Source organism: Zingiber officinale, chromosome 4A (assembly GCF_018446385.1).
Source record: "Zingiber officinale cultivar Zhangliang chromosome 4A, Zo_v1.1, whole genome shotgun sequence".
NCBI classification, from domain to species: domain Eukaryota; kingdom Viridiplantae; phylum Streptophyta; class Magnoliopsida; order Zingiberales; family Zingiberaceae; genus Zingiber; species Zingiber officinale.
Genome location: NC_055992.1, coordinates 12216364 through 12223167, shown reverse-complemented (window position 1 = coordinate 12223167; position 6804 = coordinate 12216364).

Genomic DNA, 6804 nt, shown 5'->3' with positions numbered 1-6804 from the left:
CATACAAGTCACCTTATAGTTCTTAATGAGATATAAACTTTGGTTTTGCCCTAATCTAGGGATCATGCATATCTATCTAAGCATTTTGAATTATAAACATCAACCAAGGATGTTACTTGTTAATGAATGTCGTTTGTCCTTAGTTTGCAAGGAATTAAAAACCAATGTATGATGTGTTATGGCATACATCAAGGATAAATAATTTTCAAAAGAAAATTTCCTATGACTACAAGATGTATGTATGTCATGACATGGTTTTTTTTTTTTGTTTTTTTTCATAATAAAACATGAATGCAAAATATGATGTCATGGCATACGATGAGCAAGCAAAACACGGCCAATTTGCTTAAATAGAATACCTAGATTGTCTATCTAAGTATCCTTAACCTTAGTTAACTTAAAATTGGATCCTAGATTGCCCACTATTTCCCAAGAAAATGCCAAAATTTAATTTTGACATTCTTTTGCTTTTCCCAATTTGTGCCAATTTAAATTAAGCATATTCCTCAAATTTTGACACAATTTACTCTTCCAAGAGTAACCAATTAGATTAAGGCTTAAATTGCCTCTAATTTCCCAAGAACATACCACAATCCCAACTTGGTAGTTCTTATGATTTTCCTAAATGTGCCAATTTAATTTTAAAATTAAATTTCCCACATTATGGCACATCTTACTCTTTCCATGAGTAAATTAACTACAATAAGGCTTAAATTTGCCTTTAACTTCCCAATAAAATGCCAAAATCCCAACTTGGCATTTCTTTACATTTGATTTCTTGTGTCAATTAAAATTGTATCCAATTTCTCAAGTTATGGTACATCTTACCCTTTCCAAGAGCAATTTATCAATCCTTATCATTTTCAAAGGTTAATGATATGGGTTAGGTTTTGTGGGTCTCCCGATGAGGAAAGAAAAGGAAGAAAGAATCAAAGGAGACAGGCTAATATCGGCCGATAGATACCTTTAGAACAAAGATAGACTAATATCGATCAGGACATACCTTATGGATGAAAATAAGCCAATATCGGCCGGGACATGCCTTCAGAACAAAGATAGGCTAATATCGGTCGGAATATACCTTGCCGAAGGAGGACAGGCCAATATCGGCCGGTACATATCTTCAGAACAAAGATAGGCTAATATTAGTCAGGGAATACCTTCCGAATAAAGGTAGGATAATATTGATCAGGACATACCTTATGGATGAAAATAAGCCAATATCGGCCGGGACATGCCTTCAGAACAAAGATAGGCTAATATCGGTCGGGATATACCTTGCCGAAGGAGGATAGGCCAATATCGGCCGGTACATATCTTCAGAACAAAGATAGGCTAATATTGGTCAGGGAATACCTTCCGAATAAAGGTAGGATAATATCGGCCAGGACGTGCCGTCAAGGTAAAGGTAGGCCAATATCGGTCGAGACATACCTTCCGGATGAAGGTAGAATAATATCGGCCAGGACGTGCCTTCAAAGTAAAGGTAGGCCAATATCGGTCGAGACATACCTTCCGGATGAAGGTAGAATAATATCGGCCAGGACATGTCTTCAAGATAAAGGTGGGTCAACATCGGTCGTGACATACCCTTAGGATAAGGATAGATTAATATCGGTCGGGAATGTTCTTTCAAGTAGATAGCTAACAAAGATCATTCAATCAATGCCTTAGAAACATGTTGAATAAAAGGCAGCTTATTGTTATCTTGTAACATAACAAGGAGGTGTCAAATAAAATAATTCATGACAGGTGTTATATAAAATAATTCATGACAGGTGTTATATATTTTTCGGTGGGAAATATGCTTTCAGGTTATCTTGCAGGTGCTAAACAACAAAGAAGGTACATCTGGGGTACAAAAAAGATTCCTTAAAAATCATCTTCCGCAAGTACGCACCTGACATCATCTCATAACGAATTCTAACAAACCGGGGTCCACTTCATGACTACGGAGGTTATATGAAGTGGTATAAAAGGGGGAATCCTCTCCGTTGGCAATGTAAGTTCACAAGTTCATATCATTGCACACATTCATAACCCTAATTGGGAGCTACTGTTCATCTTCTTCTTCCTCTTTCTTCCACACCAAGAGAGATCACTAACTTGAGCATCGGAGGGCCTAGCCAGGGATTCCCACCCGGTCTTAGGTCACTAACGATAGTGTTGGTTGATCTCCTGTGCGCAGGAGGTACTGGAAGCTCTGGAGCTGGGTTGTTCTTCATTTGGATTTCTTGCTCGGCATTGGATCTTTGTAGGAAGGGGGCGTTCGGCGACTTTATTCTTCTTGATCCACTTTGGTTTTCTCGGATCGGTATTCTCTAGGCATTATTCTTCGTCAGCGGTGGGTTTCTTCCCCTAGCTCTCCATCTTGTCTGGCTTCTCAGACAGGATCAAATTTGGCGTCGTCTGTGGGAATCTCGCCTGAATCTGAGACTACATGATGGAAGAGGCCGGGAAATCAAACCTACTTACTATCAGTCGGGAGGATTTGGATTTTCTCATCAACTCCCATGTCCAGAAAGCCTTGCAGCAACAACAACAACAGCTTCAAGCTCATACTGGAGCTACTCTGCCGACAGCTCATAATCCGGCAATATCGACTACTGAGCAGCGAAAAGGAAAGGAATTAGAAGAAGAGGAACATGCATACTTTCCTCCAACTGCTGTTTCTCCGACGAGGCATCCTCAAGCCTTCCTTCGTACTCCTATGGAGCAGGGGGCAGAAGACCGGTGTTCCAAGAATCCTCGGGTGAAGCACCCGATAAAGAAAAGCTTAAGATCAAAATGATAACTAGCGATAGCTCACCTGAGAAGGTCATCTCCCCATTTTCTCAAAGTGTATTGGATAATCCTCTTCCCAAGCGGTATCAAAATCTGCAAATCGGGGAATATACTGGAACAACAGATCCAGAAGATCATCTGTTGAAATTTGAAAACATAGCATTGTTACAACAATTCTCTGATGGAGTGAAGTGTCGGATGTTTCTTACTACCCTCGGAGGAGCAGCACAGCGTTGGTTCAAGAGATTACCAGAAAAATCTATTCGGAAGTTCAAGGACTTCAAAAAAGTCTTTCTACACCATTTCTCTAGCAACAAGAGGTATCATAAGACTCCTTGGAGCTTGTTTTCGATCAAACAGTCGTCTAAAGAATCTATCCGAGCATACATCAAAAGGTTCAATCAGGTAGCTATTGATGTGCCTAATGCTACTACTGAGATATTAGTAAGTGCTTTCTCTCAAGGTCTGAATGATAATGATTTCTTTAAAGATTTGGTAAGAAATCCCCCAGTTAATTTTGATTCCTTAATTGAGCGGGCTACTGAGTTTATTAATGTAGAAGAAGCTCAAGCTGCTCGCAGAAAGGATAGTGTCACCTCTTCTCCTACCCAAGTTAAAGAGAAAGCTCCAGCTCCTGTGCCTCCACCAAGAGGTCCTAGAATAACTCATCCACCCCATTGACAACCCGAGTATCGCCCACAAGCTGTACAGCATGTAGAGATATAGCCAGAGGCACCTAGGAGGTGGTGCACTTATCATAAAACTAGCAGTCATCATGCTGAAGACTGTTTTGTTTTAAGAAATAGACGGGTCAATAGAGATCGATATCAGAGGCAGAACTACTATCGACAACAATAACCCAGGCAGCAAAGTCCACCCAAATTGGAATATCGTCCGGTCGAGACTCGGCAGGAGGCAATACCAGTCCCGGCCGGTACTAGTCAAGTATCAGAAAAAGCACCTTCTGAAATTGTGATGACTCGACAGGAAGAAAATAGAAATAATGCTGCTCGAGGCAATATCAATATGATTGCGGGTGGACCCACTGATGGGGATTCTAATAGAGCCAGAAAAGCGCATGCCCGCAAATTGGAGATTCATGCAGTAGGATGCAGCCTGGAACGAGCAGCTGGTCCTGAAATAAGTTTCGGGCCTAGAGATCTTGAGGGGGTAGAAATATCTCATGATGATGCTCTGATCATTAAAGCTGTGATAGCTAACTACGCCATTTCTCGTACCTTCATAGACACGGGTAGCTTCGTCAATATTATATTCAAGAAGGCTTTTGATCAGTTACAAATTGATCCAAGTGAGCTTCAACAAATTGTTACTCCTCTGTATGGATTCACAGGTAATGAGGTACAACCTTTAGGTCAAATAAAATTGGCCATTTCATTGGGAGAAGAACCTCTGATGAGAACCAAAAGATCTTATTTTATGGTGGTAGACGCACCATCCTCTTACAATGTGATATTGGGTCGACCTGCCTTAAACGAGTTTAGGGCAGTTGTTTCTACTTTTTGTCAAAAGATCAAATTTCCTGTGGATGATCAAGTTGGAGAAGTAAGAGGTGATCAGAAGACATCTCGAAAATGTTATGTAGAGATAATTCGGGCTGAAGCTAACACCGCCCGAAAGATACAAAGAATGGAAGTTAACGCCATTAGGGAAAAGCAGTCCGCCCTGGTTTATGAAGAGAAGGAAGAAATTCAGATCCAGGCCGGTCGGCCTGAAGCTACTACATATATCGCGGCCGATCTCGAGCCTACTCTAAAGGTTGCATTAGTACAGTGTTTGAAAGAGAATAATGATGTCTTTGCATGGACTCCCAAAGAAGTCTCGGGCGTTTCTCCTACCGTCATGGAACATTCCTTGCATGTCTTCCCAGATGCCCGCCCAGTCATGCAAAGGAAAAGAAGTTTTAGTGCAGAACAAAATCAAATCATCAAAGAAGAGATTACCAAACTTATGGAGGCAGGATACATTAGAGAAGTACAGTTCCCAAGTTGGTTAGCTAATGTGGTGTTAGTTTCTAAACCAGGAAATAAATGGCGAGTCTGCATTGACTTTCGGGATCTCAACAAAGCTTACCCGAAGAATTATTATCCGTTACCTAGGATTGATCAGCTTGTTGACTCCACCGCCGGATGCGAATATATCTCTATGTTGGACGCTTATCAAGGTTATCATCAAGTTCCTTTGGCCAAAGAGGATCAAGAAAAGGTCAGTTTTATAACATCTGAAGGTACTTATTGCTATAATGTTATGCCCTTTGGACTAAAAAATGCAGGAGCAACTTATCAAAGGCTTATGAATAAGGTTTTTCAGAAGCAGATTGATAGAAATATGGAAGTATATGTTGATGACATCTTAATTAAATCTCTTCAAGCTACTGATCTATGCAGGGATATAGAGGAAACTTGCAAGACTCTAAGACAATATGGGCTCAAGTTGAATCCCAGCAAATGTTTATTCGGCGTGAAGGGAGGAAAATTCCTGGGATATATGGTGTCCGAACGGGGGATAGAGGTCAACCCAAGCAAGGTCAAGGCATTGCAGAACATGGAGCCACCATGCAACATGAGGGAAGCTCAAAGATTGACAGGCCGAATCACAGCTTTGTCTAGATTTATTTCTAGATCGGCTGATCATAGTTTTCACTTCTTTAAAATACTCAGAAAGGCTAATAAGTTTCAATGGAATGAGGAGTGTGATAAGACTTTCCAAGAATTGAAAGATTATTTGGCTACTCTTCCTGTGTTGGCTAAACCTATAGTAGGAGAAACTCTGTGGGTATACCTATCGGCTAAGGAGAACGCTGTAGGTTATGTACTAGTTGGACAAGAGGGAAAGGAACAACAACCTATATATTTTTCTAGCCATTTATTAAAAGGAGCTGAGTGTAGATATACTACATTAGAAAAATTGGCTTATGCCCTAGCATTGACTGCTCGGAGGTTGCGCCCATATTTCTTAGCACATGAGATTATTGTATTAACTAACAGCACTCTTGGGCGAGTATTACTCAACCCAGAGGCATTGGGACGGCTGATTAAATGGACAACTGAACTTGGGGAATATGACATCCAATATCAACCTTGCTCGGCCATCAAGGCACAAGCTCTGGCAGACTTCATCATAGAAGTGCAAGGCCCCAAGGAAGAAAACACCTGGAAAGTTTATGTAGATGGTTCTTTAACTAGACAAGGTAGCGGAATTGGTGTTCTTCTTATATCACCAAGGGAAGATAGATTGCAACTCTCTATCAGGTTGAACTATAGAGCTACGAACAACGAAGCAGAATATGAAGCCTTAATAGCCGGTTTGCAAGCTGCTCGGCATATAGTGGCAGCTCGAGTCCTTATTTATTCCGATTCTCAATTAGCAGCTCAACAACTATCAGGTAATTTTGAAATCAATAATGATAGGCTTAAGTTATATGCTGAAGCGTTTGATAAGTTGAAGTCTCAATTTCAAGAAGTAAATATACAAAAGATTCCCAGATCTGAAAATCAAGTAGCAGACGAATTGGCTAAATTGGCTTCTGCTATAGTACCGTGAAGTCTAGACAGACCCGTGGAACAAACTCTGTTAGTATCTTGTATTGAAAGACATGCTGAAGCAGAGATTCAAAGCGATTGGAGGGCTCAGATCATATTATATTTGCAGCAAGGTATTCTTCCTAGTGATGTAGAACAGGCGAGAGTATTTAAGAAGAGGGCCGCTCAATATACTATGGTGGGAGAACATTTATATAAAAGGGCTTTTTCCATACCTTTGCTCAAATGTATTGGCACAGAAGATATACAGTTTATTTTACAAGAAGTTCATCAAGGTTCGTGTGGTAGTCATATAGGGGGAAGATCTCTGGCTCGTAAAATTCTGTTAGCAGGATATTTTTGGCCCACTTTACATGAAGATGCTAACAAACTGGTGAGAACTTGTGTTTCTTGTCAAAAGCATCAAAATATCTCACATCATCCTACACAGTTATTGAGAACCTCTATAGTTGCATGCCCC